Here is a 13,636-nt window from a genome sequence, read left to right as displayed (position 1 = left end):
TAAGCCTGCCTTTCAAAACATTATGTAAGAAATTTTTAAGAAATAAAAAGACACTAATCAGTGAAATGAAAACATATGAAAGTATACAAAGTGATAAAGGTAAATATACTCTCGGGCTTAAAAACTCTTATTCTGTAATACGACAGTGTGGTAACCACTTAATACTATAAAAGGTTAAATATGTACAGTATTAAAAATAATGGTAGCTCCTATACTTTGTTAAAGAAAACACAATATAGAAAGAAGTAAAAATGACATACACAACATAAAAAGGGAAAGTAAAAGGATTCAGATTTTGCAGACAATTAAAGTTTAATTTCTATCAGCTCAAAATTGACTGCTTTCCCTATGAATTATTTATGTAAGACTCATGGTAACCACAAGAAAAAGCTTAAAGTAGATTCGCAAAACACAAAGAAATAGGAAAAGAGCACACAACCCCAGAAAATCACCAACATAACAATGGTAAGCAGAAACAGAGTGGAAAAGAAACAATGAAAATAAAAACAGAAAACAATGAATAAGATATCATTACTAACTCCTCACATATCAATAATCACTCTAAATGTAAATGGATTGCATTCACCAAATAAAAGGCGGAGTACTAGATGGATAAAAAAACAAGAACCCGGGCCAGCCCTGTGGTACAGTGTTTATGTTCACATGCTCTGCTTCAGCAGCCCAGTGTTCATTTTTTGGTATCCTGGGCATGGACCTATGCACCACTCATCAAGCCATGCTGTGGCAGCGTCTGACATACAAAATAGAGGAAGATGGTTACAGGTGTTAACTCAGGGCCAATCTCCCTCAGCAAAAAGAGGAAGATTGGCAACACCTGTTAAGTCAGGGTCACTCTTCCACGCCAAAAAAAAAAAAAAAAACAAGACTCAACTATATGCTGCCTACAGGAGACTCACTACAGTTTTAAGACACACATAGGCTCAAATAGAAGGAATGGAAAAAGATATTTCATGCAAGTGGAAACCAAAATAAGTCAGAAATATCTATACTTACATCAGACAAAATGCACTTTAAGCCAAATACAGAAATAAGAGACAAAAAGGCCATTATATAATGATAAAGGGATCAATTCATCAATATGACATAATAAATGTAAATATATACACAATCAACATCAGAGCATATAAATATATTAAACAAATACTAACAGATGTTAAAAGACAATTAGACAATACAATAATAGTAGGAACTTTAATACCTATCTTTCACTAATGGATAGAGCGTCCAGACAGAAAATCAACATAGAAATGTTGGGTTTATAACATACATTAGAGCTAATGAACCTAACAGATATTTATAAAACATTCCATCCAATAGCAACAGAATACATGTACTCCTCAAGTGCTCATGGAACCTTTCTAGGATACATCATATGACAAGACACAAAACATGTCTTAGAAAATTTAAGATTAAAATCATATCAAGTATCTTATCTGACAACATTGATATGAACCTAGAAAGCAACAAGAGAAAAGCTAGAAAATGTACAGATATGTGGAGACTAAACAACACTCCTAAACAACCAACAGGTTAAATGAGAAATCAAATGAGAACTCAAAAAATATCTTGAAACCAATGAAAATGGAAACATAATACACTACAACCAATGGGTTGCTATAAAAAGTTCTGAGACCAAAGTTTATAGTGATACATGCACACACTAAGAATATAGAAGAATTTCAAATAACAACCTAACTTTACACTTCAAGAATCTAGAAAAGAAAGAAATAAATAAACTAAGCCCAAAGTGAATAGAAGGAAGGAAATAACAAAGATCTTAGCGAAATAAATAAATTAGAGACCAAAAAAAAATAGACACAGTCAACAAAGTTGAGCTAGTTTTTGAAAAGTTAAACAAAATTGACAAATCTTTAGCTAGACCAAGAAAGAAATAAGACTCAAATAAATAAAATCAGAAATGAAAGGGGAGACATTACTAGTGATACTAGAGAAATACATAAGATCATAGGAGACTACCAGGAACAATTATGTGCCAACAAATGGGATAATTTAGAAGAAATGGATAACTTCCTAGAAATATACAAGCTATCAAGTTTGAATCAGGAAGAAGCAGAAAATCTAAATAGAACAAAAACAAGTAAGGAGATTGAATCAATAATCAAAAACCTCCTAACACAAAAGCCCCCAGAACCAGATGGCTTCTCTGGCAATTTCTACCAAACATTTAAAGAATTACTGACAATCCTCAAACTCTTCCAAAAAAATGAACAAGAAGGAATACTTCCAATATCATTTTAGGAAGCCAGTATTACCCTGATATCAAAACCAAATAAGGACACCACAAAAATACTATAGATCAATATCCATCCTAAATACAGATGTAAAAATCCTCAATAAAATGTTAGCAAACCAAATTCAACAACACAGTAAAATGATGATACACCATGACCAAACAGAGTTTATCCCTGGGATGGAAGAATGCTTCAACACGCAAAAATGAATAAATGTGACAGTCCACATTAATAGAATGAAAGATAAAAATCATATGAACATCTCAATAGATACAGGAAAAGCATTAGACAAAATACAACATCATTTCATGATTAAAAGCCTCAAAAATTGGATATAGAAGGAACATACCTCAACATAACGAAGGCCATATAAAACAAACCCACGGGTAACATTACACCCAATGGTGAAAAACTGAAAATTTTTCCTCTAACATCAGGAAAAAGACAAGGGTGCTCACTCTCACCACTCTTATTCAACATAGTACTGACAGTCTTAGCTAGAGTAAAAGGCTAGATAAGAAATATAAGAACTTCAAATTGGGAAGGAAGTAGTAAAGTTGTCATTCTTTGCAGAGGATATGAACTTGTATATAGAAAATCCTAACAACTCAACTAAAAAACTCTTGGAAGTAATCAATGAATTCAGTAAAGTTGCAGGACTTAAAATCAACATTCAGAAATCAGTACTGATGATTGAGCATGAAATATCATTCCATTTCTTTGTCCTTTTCAATTTCTTTCAAAAATGTATTGTAGTTTTCTGGGTACAGGTCTTTCACCTCCTTGGTTAAATTTATTTCTAGGAATTATATGATTTTGTTGCAATGTTAAATGGGATTGTAGTTTGGATTTCTCTTTCTGCTAGTTCATTGTTAGTGTATAGAAAAAGAACTGATTTTTGTATTTTGATTTTGTGCCTTACAACATTATTGTACTCATTTATTATTTCTAATAGATTTTTCCTGGATTCTTTGTGGCTTTCTATATATAAAATCATGTCGGCTGCAAATAGTGACAGTTATATTCCTTATTTTCCAATTTTGATACATTTTACTTCTTTTTCTTGCTTGATTGCTCTGGTTAGAACTTCCAATACTATATTGAATAAGAGTGGTGAGAGGGGCATACTTAGACAAACATGTTTTGATATTAATTAATTTCTGTGAAATTCAGCAAATTATTACTTTTGATCCAGTGCTCTGTTATTAACCTCTATAGTGTGTTAGGCTCAATAGACATTGTCTCATTAGATTCTAGATGATCCTACTATCCCTATTTTACAGGAGAAAATCAGAATTAAAGAGTTCAAGATCACATCATTAAGAAATTGCAGAACAAGAACTCAACAAATTCTCCTCACCCCACAGTAATACTGACATTTTAGATTAGAGGTTATTCTTTTACTGAATGTCAGAGAATTGGGGTAAGGAGAAAAAGTACCCGAGGAAGAGCCCTAAGTGGAGGATGTGGAAATGATGGAGAAGGAAGAGTTAAAGAATGGGAGAGAATGTAAACTTCATAAAATTTATGAGGACCATAAATCTTACTCCACGTAGGCCCTACTGGAGGAATAACATAAATATTGAGATAGCACAGAATCCACAGTTTTCTATAAATCTTGCCCTCCAACCTTGACCTAGATACCCCAGGATAAGAGAGTTCTTGCAAAAGTTTAAAATGATTATTTTTTTCCAAAATAAGTATTCAGGTGGACCAGATTGGTCTCCAAGATGGATGCTCTTGGCCATGAAATTGGCTGTCCAGTCACAACCAAAGAGATACCCACCACTGGGAATTCTCTTAAGTGTGTTATTAGGGCAGAGGTGAAAGGAGAAAAGACAACTACAGGGAGAAAAGTCTCCTGGTACTTGCTGTCTGGTGTCATGGTTGTCACGGAGTTTTTTCCCTGATAATTTCATGCCCCACTTTGCAGTGTTGCTTCTGATTCAATTCTCCACTTCCCCGTGGTCCTATTATGATATCATCATTATAGCCTTTCTTTTAATGAACTTGGAGTCATTTGAATTGGAAAGGACCTAGAGACCATCATTTTCAAGGTGACTGGCTGAAGCCAATGGAGATAAGAAATTTCCCAAAGATGACATAGCTGGTTGACAATAGAGCTTGATAAAAATAAATTAGATATGTGAACATTTCCCTATTTACAAAGCACTTTCCTTTTAGATATATACATTTTCTCAACTCCCTGACCTGAGTCAATTATCACAGCAGCCTTGTGAGGTCAACATGGCATGATTTCCTATGCATAAGTGAGGAAACTGAAGCAACAAGGAATACAATAAAACTAATTCATGACAGAGCCACAGATCTTCTTGGTTAATACCATGGGCATTGGTATCAGCTAATCTTGGTTGAATTCCTGCTTTCTACTTCTTGGTTGTGTGACCTTGAGTAAATAAACTTCTTCAAGCCTCATTATTCCAATCTATAAAATGGGCTGATAGTATCAGCCAGTTCATAGAGTAGCTCTTCATAGAATCAAATCAGATAATGCTTAAAAAGCACTTAGCATGTGAAGTACACAGCATGCCTTCTAATAAAGTAGGTGTAATATATGTTCTGAATAAGAGTTCTTTCCAACATATTATGCTGCATTACTAATCCTTCATTAAAAATACGTCTTAATATCATTCCCAGAAACTATTGTTTTTGTTTTTAAATGGAGCTCATCTATCCTGCCATTACTAGGGATACAGAGAAGGACCTTTAGGAAGGTCCAATTCATGGTTTTATCTACATCAGTGAATCTTACTTCTAGGGAGAAAGGGACGGATGGTGTAATGAGTTAATTATTTAATTCAACACTTGTTAATTGGTTAGTAGTTATGTATTCATTCTGATAAGAACTGTAACAATTTAACATTTTAAACTGAACAGAATCTTAAGATAGTTTTAAAGGTATAATACCAAAAATATAGAATTTGTGTACTGTGGACAAGCGATAGAGGACATGTTTCTGGTTAGTAACAAGTATTTATGTTCCATACACAGCACTTGGTGAGCTTCAAGATGGATTGTTGCTACCCTGGGAAGAACGTGGCAGACCTTGATATGCCAAGAGTTTGCACCTGTAAAATGGGGATAATTTCTCATCTGACAACTGCACATGTAATAGAAAACAATCACATCTATGCAATGTAAACACTGAAGTGTAAAGTGTTGTATAAATACTAATGTAATATGTTTGAAGCTTAGCCCATAAATTCTTGTCTGAAAAAAGTCTCTCTTTTTAAAATTTTCTTTAAGTCCTCTTAGTTGCACTCTGAGTCTGCATGGTACCGCACTTCTGGTGGCTCTGGTGCTCCCTGGTCATGCTTAAGGCCCTGGAATTCCCAGGATGCTCAGAACTCTGGGACTCGGACTCTATCTCCCTACACATACCATGACAGCCTTCATTTCTGAGTGTTGCAAGGTTCTGGGAAGCTACCATGGAGCATGCTCCAGGCTACCTATGCCCAGAAATTGATGACTTTGACTTCTTGGTGGCCTCTGAGAATCTCCCCAACTCTTGACCTTAAAAGTGCCCCTTCTGTCTACCATTCTTTTCTCTCACTTGTTTTATTTTTTATTTTCATGTTCATACAAATATTTTTGTGTGTTTTCCAATAGTTTTATTGAGATCGTGATGGTTTATAACATTGTAATTTCAGATTTACATTGTTATTTATAAGTTTTTGAATAGACTTTATCATGCTCACCATCAGTAGCCTAATTTTTAACCAGCACCATATATATGTGCCCCTTTACTCCTTTCACCTACCGCCAGCCCCCCTCCCCTCTGGTAACCACCATTCTGTTCTCTTTATCCACGTATTTGTTTATCTTCCACATATGACTGAAATCATGTAGTATTTGTCTTCCTCTGTCTGGCTTATTTTGATTAACATCAAACCCTCAAGGAGCATCAATGTTGTTGCAAAACGGACAATTTTTTTGTTTTTTTTGGCTGAGCAGTATTCCATTTTGTATACATACCACATCTTCTTTATCCATTCGTCCATAGAAGGGCACTTGGGTTGTTTCCACATCTTGGTTATTGTGAATAATGCTGCAATGAACATAGGTGTGCATAAATCTCTTTGCATGATTGATTTCAAGTTCTTTGAAATACCCACTAGTGGGATAGTTGGATCGTGTGGTACTGCTATTTTGATTATTTTGAGAAACCTCCATGCTGTTTTCTATAGTGGCTGCACCAGTTTGCATTCCCACCAGAAGTACATGAGGGTTCCCTTTTATCCACATCCTCTCCAACATTTGTTGTTTTTTGTCTTGGTAATTATAGCCATTCTTTTTTTTGTTTGTTTGTTTTATTTATTTATTTATTTTAATTTTTTGTTTATTGCAGTAACATTGGTTTATAACATTGTAAAAGTTTCAGGTGTACATCATTGTATTTCTATTTCTGCATAGATTACATCATGTTCACCACCAAAATACTAATTACAACCCATCACCACACACATGTACTGAATTATCCCTTTCACCCTCCTCCCTCCCCCCTTCCCCTCTGGTAACCACCAAATAAGTCAGAGGGAGAAGATCAAATACCGTATGATTTCCTTCATTAAGTAGTAGATAATAACAACAATAAACAAACACATAGGAACAGAGATTATAGCCATTCTGACTGCTGTAAGGTAACATCTCATTGAAGTTTTGATTTGCATTTCCTTAATATGTAGTGATGCTAAACATCGTTTCACATGTCTGTTGTCCATCTGTATATCTTCTTTGGAAAACTGTCTGTTCATATCCTCTACCCATTTTTTGATCAGGTTGTTTCTTTTTTTGTTATTGAGTTGTATGTGATCTTTATATACTTTGGAAATTAACCGTTTGTCAGATATATGATTTGAAAATATTCTCTCCCAGTTGGTGGGTTTTCTTTTGGTTTGTCCATGGTTTCCTTTGCCTTGAAAAAGCTTTTTAGACTGATATAGACCCATTTGTTAATTTTTTCTTTTGCTTCCTTTGTCCAAGTAGACATGGTATTCAAAAATATGCTGGTAAGACCAATTTCAAATAGTGTGCTGCATATGTTTTCTTCTAAGAGTTTTATGGTTTCAGGTCTTACATTGAAGACTTTAATCCATTTTGAGTTAATTTTTGTGTATGGTGCAAGATAATAGTCTACTTTCATTCTTTTGCATGTGGCTGCCCAGTTTTCCCAACATCATTTATTGAAGAGACTTTCCTTTCTCCATTGTGTGTTCTTGGCTCCTTTGTCAAAGATTAGCTCTCCATAGACGTGTGGTTTTATTTCTGGTCTTTCAATTCTGTTCCATTGATTTCTGTGTCAGTTTTTGTGCCAGTACCATACTGTTTCAATTACTATAACTTTGTAGCATATTTTGAAGTCAGGTATTGTGATGCCTCCAGCACTGGTTCTTTTTTCTCAGGACTCCTTTGGCTATTCTAGATCTTTTGTTGTTTCATATAAATTTTAGGATTCTTTGTTTATTTCTATGAGAAATGTCCTTGGGATTCTGACTGGGATTGCACTGAATCTGTAGATTGCTTTAGGTAGTATGGACATTTTAACTGTTTATTCTTCCAACCCATGAGCATGGAATATCTTTCCCATTTCTTCATGTATTCTTCAATTTCTTTCAATAATGTCTTATAGTTTTAAGTGTATAGGTTTTTCACGGTTTTGGTTAAGTTTATTCCTAGATATTTTATTATTTTTGTTGTGATTATAAATAGTATTATATTCTTGACTTCTCTTTCTGCTGGTTCATTGTTAGTATAGAATTACAACTGATTTTCGAAAGTTAATTTTGTATCCTGCCACTTTTCTGTAATTGTTATTCTAATAGTTTTCTAATGGATTCTTTTGTGTGTGTGTGGGTATGGCAGATTTTATTTAATTTAGAAAGGAATTAAAATAAATTATCACAAGGAGAGGGTGTATTATATGTCAACAAGCATGCCCATTCATAAAAATGCAGTTTATTGCAGCAACCACAGTGTAAAACATTTGGTTCTTTTTATTGTAAATGTATTCTCCATTCCTTTTGCTGATGTTCTATGGTTAAATGTTGTGCACTTCTTTGTTGTATTTTTTTCCTTATCTATGTGATTATTTTCCACATATGAGTGAAATCATACAGTATTTTTCTTTCTCTATCTGACTTGTTTTACTTAGTGTAATACCTTCAATGTCCATCCAAAAAAATAAAAAGAAATCAATATTTTAAAAAAAGGCAAGAAATAATCAGTGTTGGAGAGGATGTGGAGAAAAGGGAGCCCTCATACACTGCTGGTGGGAATGCAAACTGGTGCAGCCACTATGGAAAAAAGATGGAGATTTCTCAAAAAATTAAAAATAAAAATACCATAAGATCCAGCTATTCTACTTCTTGCTATTTATCCAAAGAATACAAAGTCAGCAATTCAAAAAAATGTATGCACCCCTATGTTAATCACAGCAATATTCTAATGGATTCTTTATATTTTCCTATATATAGAATCATGTCATCTGCAAACAGTGAGAGTTTCACTTCTTCCTTTAAATTTGGATTCCTTTCATTTCTTTTTCTTGCCTAATTGCTGTGGCCAAAACCTCCAGTACAATGTTGAATAAGAGTGGTGAGACTGTGCACCCTTATCTTGTTCCTGTCTCACAGGGATAGCTTTCAGTTTTTCACCTGGAGTTTGATGTCGGCTGTGGGTTTGTCAAACATGGCCTTTAATATGTTGAGGTATTTTCCTTCTATACCCATTTTATTGAGAGTTTTTATCATAAAAAGATGTTGGATATTGTCAAATGTTTTCTCTGCATCTATTGAGATGATCATGTGATTTTTATTCCTCATTCTGTTAATGTGGTATCACATTGATTGATTTGCAGGTGCCAAGCCATCCTTGCATCCCTGGAATAAATCCCACTTCATCATAGTGTATGATCTTTTAATGTATTGCTGTATTCAGTTTTCCAGTATTTTGTTGAGGATTTTTGCGTGTATGTTCATCAACAGTATTGGCCTTTAACTTTCCTTATTTTTCTTGTTCTTGTCAGGTTTTGATATCAGAGTAATGTTGGCTTCATAGAATGAGTTAGGAAGTGTTCTGTCTTCTTCAATTTTTTGGAATAGTTTGTGAAGGATAGAAATTAAATCATCTTTGAATGTTTGATAGAATGCTCCAGAGAAGCCACCTGCTCTTGGACTTTTGGTTTGGGGGAGGTTTTTGATTACTATTTTAATCTCTTTACTTGTGATTGGTCTATTCATATTCTCTATTTCTTCTTGACTCAGTTTTGGGAGGTTGTATGAGCTTAAAAATTTATCCATTTCTTCTAGGTTATCCAATTTGATGGCACATAGTTTTTCATAGTATTCTCTTATAATCCTTTGTATTTCTGCTATATCCGTTGTAATTTCTCCTCTCTCTCTTTTTTTCATAGTGAGTCTTTCTAACAGTTTGTCAATTTTGTTTATCTTCTCAAATAACCAGCTCATAGTTTCATTAATCATTTATATTGTTTTGTGTGTGTGTGTGTGTGTGTGTGAGGAGATCAGCCCTATGCTAACATCTGCTAATCCTCCTCTTTTTTTGCTGAAGAAGACTGGCCCTGGGCTAACATCTGTGCCCATATTCCTCCTCTTCATATGGGATGACACCACAGCATGGCTTAACAAGCGGTGCGTCCGTGCATGCCTGGGATCTGAACCAGCAAACCCCGGGCCACCACAGCAGAGCGCGCACACTTAACTGCTTGCGCCACTGGGCCGGCCCTCCTTTATATTGTTTTTTTTAGTCTCTCTTTCATTTATTTCTGCTCTTATGTTTTATTATTTCCCTCCTTCTGTTGACTTTGGGCTTTGTTTGTTCTTCTTTTTCTAGTTCTCTTAGGTGCAGTTTACGATTACTTATTTGAGATTTTTTTTGTTTGTTGAGGTGGGCCTGTATTGCTATGAATTTCCCTCTTATGACCACTTTTGCTGCATCCCATAAGAGTTTTCTGTTGTATTTTCATTTTTCACTTGTCTCCATGTATTTTTTAATTTATCATTTGATTTCTTCATTGATCCTATGGTTATTCAGTAGCATGTTGTTTAATCTCCACATAGTTCCAACATTCTCATTTATTTTCCTGTAGTTGATTTCTAGTTTCATAGCATTGTGGTTGGAAAAGCTGCTTGAAATGATTTCAATCTTCTTAAATTTATTGAGGCTTGCCTTGTTTCCCAACATATGGTCTATCTTTGAGAATGATCTGTGTGCACTTGAGAAGAATGTGTATTCTACTGTTTTTGGATGGAATGCTCTATTTATATTTATTAAGTCCATCTGATCAAGTGTTTCATTTAAATCCACTATTTCCTTGTTGACTTTCTGTCCAGATGTGCTGTCCTTTGATGTAAGTGGGGTGTTGAGGTCCCCTACTATTATTGTGTGGCTGATAATTTCTCCCTTTAGGTCTGTTAATTGTTGCTTTGTGTACTTTGGTGCTCCTGTATTAAGTGCACATATATTCACAAGTGTTACATCCTCTTGGTGGAATGTCCCTTTTATCACAATATAATGCCCCTCTCTGTCTCTCAGTTGTCTTTTTTATCTTGAAGTAGGCTTTGTCTGATATAAGTATGGCAACGCCTGCTTTCTTTTGTTTGCCATTTGCTTGGAGTATCGTATTCCATCCCATCACTCTGAGCCTCTGTTTGTCTTTAGAACTGAGACGTTTTTGGATGGAATGCTCTATTTATATTTAACGTGTCCTGGAGGCAGTGTATATTGTTGGATCTTGTTTTTGAATCCATCCAGACATTCTGTGTCTTTTGATTGGAGAATTCAATCCATTTACATGTAGAGTGATTATTTATATATGAGGGCTTAATGCTGCTGTTTTACCTCTTGTTTTCCAGTTGTTCTATGTTCCCATTGTTTCTCTTCCTTTGTATTTCTGACTGCCATTTCATTTTGATGGTTGTCTGAGGAGGTTTTCTCATTTTTCTCTCTTTTTATGAATTGTGGTCTGCTCTGATTTTTTGTTTAGTGGTTACCACGAGGTTTGTATAAAAGGTCTCGTAGATGAAACAGTCCATTTTCTCATAGCCTCTTCTCTCTACTCACCTGATCAAGTTCCATCCTTTTCTTCTTCCCCTTCTGAGTTATTGTTCTCACAAATTATTCTGTTTTGTGTTGTGAGTTTGTGACTAAGTTGAAGTGTTTATTGTAACTTTGATGCTTTCCTTCCCTTTAACTTTTACGTTATAATTGAGTATTTGCTTTCCTGCTCTGAGAGAAAGCTGCAGTTCTGATTTTGTCTGAAGGTTTAAAGACCTTTGCCTTTTTTGTTTTTGCTGTGAGGGCATTTTTGATCATTTCTCGTAGGGAAGGTCAAGTGGCTATGAACTCCATCAGCTTTTGTTTATCAGAGAAAGCTTTTATTTCTCCATCGTATCTGAAGGAAAATTTCGCTGCATAGGGTATTCTTGGCTGAAAATTTTTGTCTTTCAGAATTTTGAATACATCGTTCCATTCTCTCCTAACTCATAAGGTTTCTGCTGAGAAATCTGGTGAAAGCCTGATAGGGGTTCGTTTTTAGGTTATTTTCTTCTGCTTTGCTGTCTTTAATATTTTTTCTTTGTCATTTACTTTCACCAGTTTTACTATTATATGCCTTGGAGAAGGTTTTTAACATTGATGTACTTATGTGTTCAATTAGCTTCATATATTTCCAAGTCTGTTTCTTTCCCCAGGTTTGAGAAGTTCTCAGCTATTATTTCTTTGAACAAGCTTTCTGCTCCTTTCTCCCTTTCTTCTCCCTCTGGAATATCTATAATCTTTATTTTGCTTTTCCCAATTGAGTTGGATATGTCTTGAAGAATTCCTTCATTTTTTAAAAATCTTAGTTCTGTTTCCTTCTCCACCTCTAGAATTTCTATATTTCTAGCCTCTAAATCACTGATTCTTTCCTCCATAACATCAGATCTATTTTTCGAGGATTCTAGATTATTTTTATTTCATTAATTGTGTTCCTCATATCCAGAATTTCTGCTTGGTTTTTTTTTTTTTTTTTATAGTTTCAATCTCTTTGGTGAAGTATTCCTTCTTATTATTAATTTTATTCCTGAGCTCATCGTACTGTCTTGTGAGTTTCCTGGTAACTCATTGAACTTCTTTATAACAGCTATTTTGAATTATCTGTCATTTAGATTCTAAATTTCTGTGCCTTCAGGGTTGGTTTCTAGAGAATTGTAATTTTCCTTGTGGTCTGACTTTTTGCTGTAGTTTCTCATGGTGTTTGATGAACGAATCTTTTGTCAGTGCATTTGTGGTAATAGGTTGCAGATTCCACCTGCTACCATGAGGGGGAAGCAGGAGCTGGGTTTCTGATCCCATCACATCTGCTGGAAGTTGGGAGGGTACTATGGGCACTTGCAGCAGCTTGGAGAGTGTTTAGGCACATGTATACAAGACTGCACTTGGGTGCACAGGGCTTCCTCAAGGGGTCTGAGCCAGAGCCACTTCTTGGGGCCATAGAGGAACAGTGGGTTCCTCAACCACCAGTTAAGCAATTATGAGTAGGCTAAGGGCTGCTGCTGCATCTACCTACAGTTGCTCCAGAGCTCCTTCTCATTTTTGGGGTGCAGTAGTAATATGGGTGCTCATTTGGGCTGGGAGTGCACTTGCCCCAGTTTGTAGTTATGCCACCGCCCCTTCTTGCAGTCCCACTGGCTGCTGTGCTTGGTGGGCAGGGCTTCCTCATGGACCAATCCAGGGCTACTCCTTGGGGCAGCAGGGGCACAGTGGACTCCCCCACCATTAGCAAAGCTCTCATGAGTGGGTTAAGGGCTGCTGCCATCTCTTCCTACAGTAGCCCTGGGGTGCATTCCCACTTTCAGGGTGCAGCAATACTACGGGTGTATGTGCCAGGCTAGAAAGCATTCATGCGTGTGCACAGGGCTGCCAGAGAAGGGAAGGAAGTGCTCACCTATCTCTACCAATCCCCAGAGGGCCAGTCAATCCACCTTCAGATTTATAGCTGTGTGGGTCTCTCAGGCATCCTGTTGTGCTGTGTGGATTTCCTCTGATGATCAATGAATGTCCATTTAGTTGTAGTTCAAAAAGGGAGAGATAAAGGGACAGCTCCCTCCGCCATGCTGCTGATGTTACCCTCCCATCTGTTTTTCACAATTCACTTCACAAGGAGTTTCAAGAGTAGGATGGAGGGAACAAAATTATTTAGGAACAAAGCCAGATCAATCTGTTTCCTCTCCTCTCTTTCTGTCTCCTCTCCTGCCTTCTTCTCCTTTTCCCTCCCCTTCCCTCTGGCCTTTTCTCTCTCCTCTCTTTCTCTCTCTCTCTGTCTCTCTCTCTCTCTGTCTCTC

The sequence above is a fragment of the Ceratotherium simum genome, chromosome 34 (genome assembly GCF_057802395.1).
Source record: "Ceratotherium simum simum isolate JZ-2026a chromosome 34, ASM5780239v1, whole genome shotgun sequence".
In the NCBI taxonomy this organism is placed as follows: domain Eukaryota; kingdom Metazoa; phylum Chordata; class Mammalia; order Perissodactyla; family Rhinocerotidae; genus Ceratotherium; species Ceratotherium simum.
The sequence above is the reverse complement of the archived record's forward strand: the minus strand, read 5'-3'. Positions refer to the sequence as shown.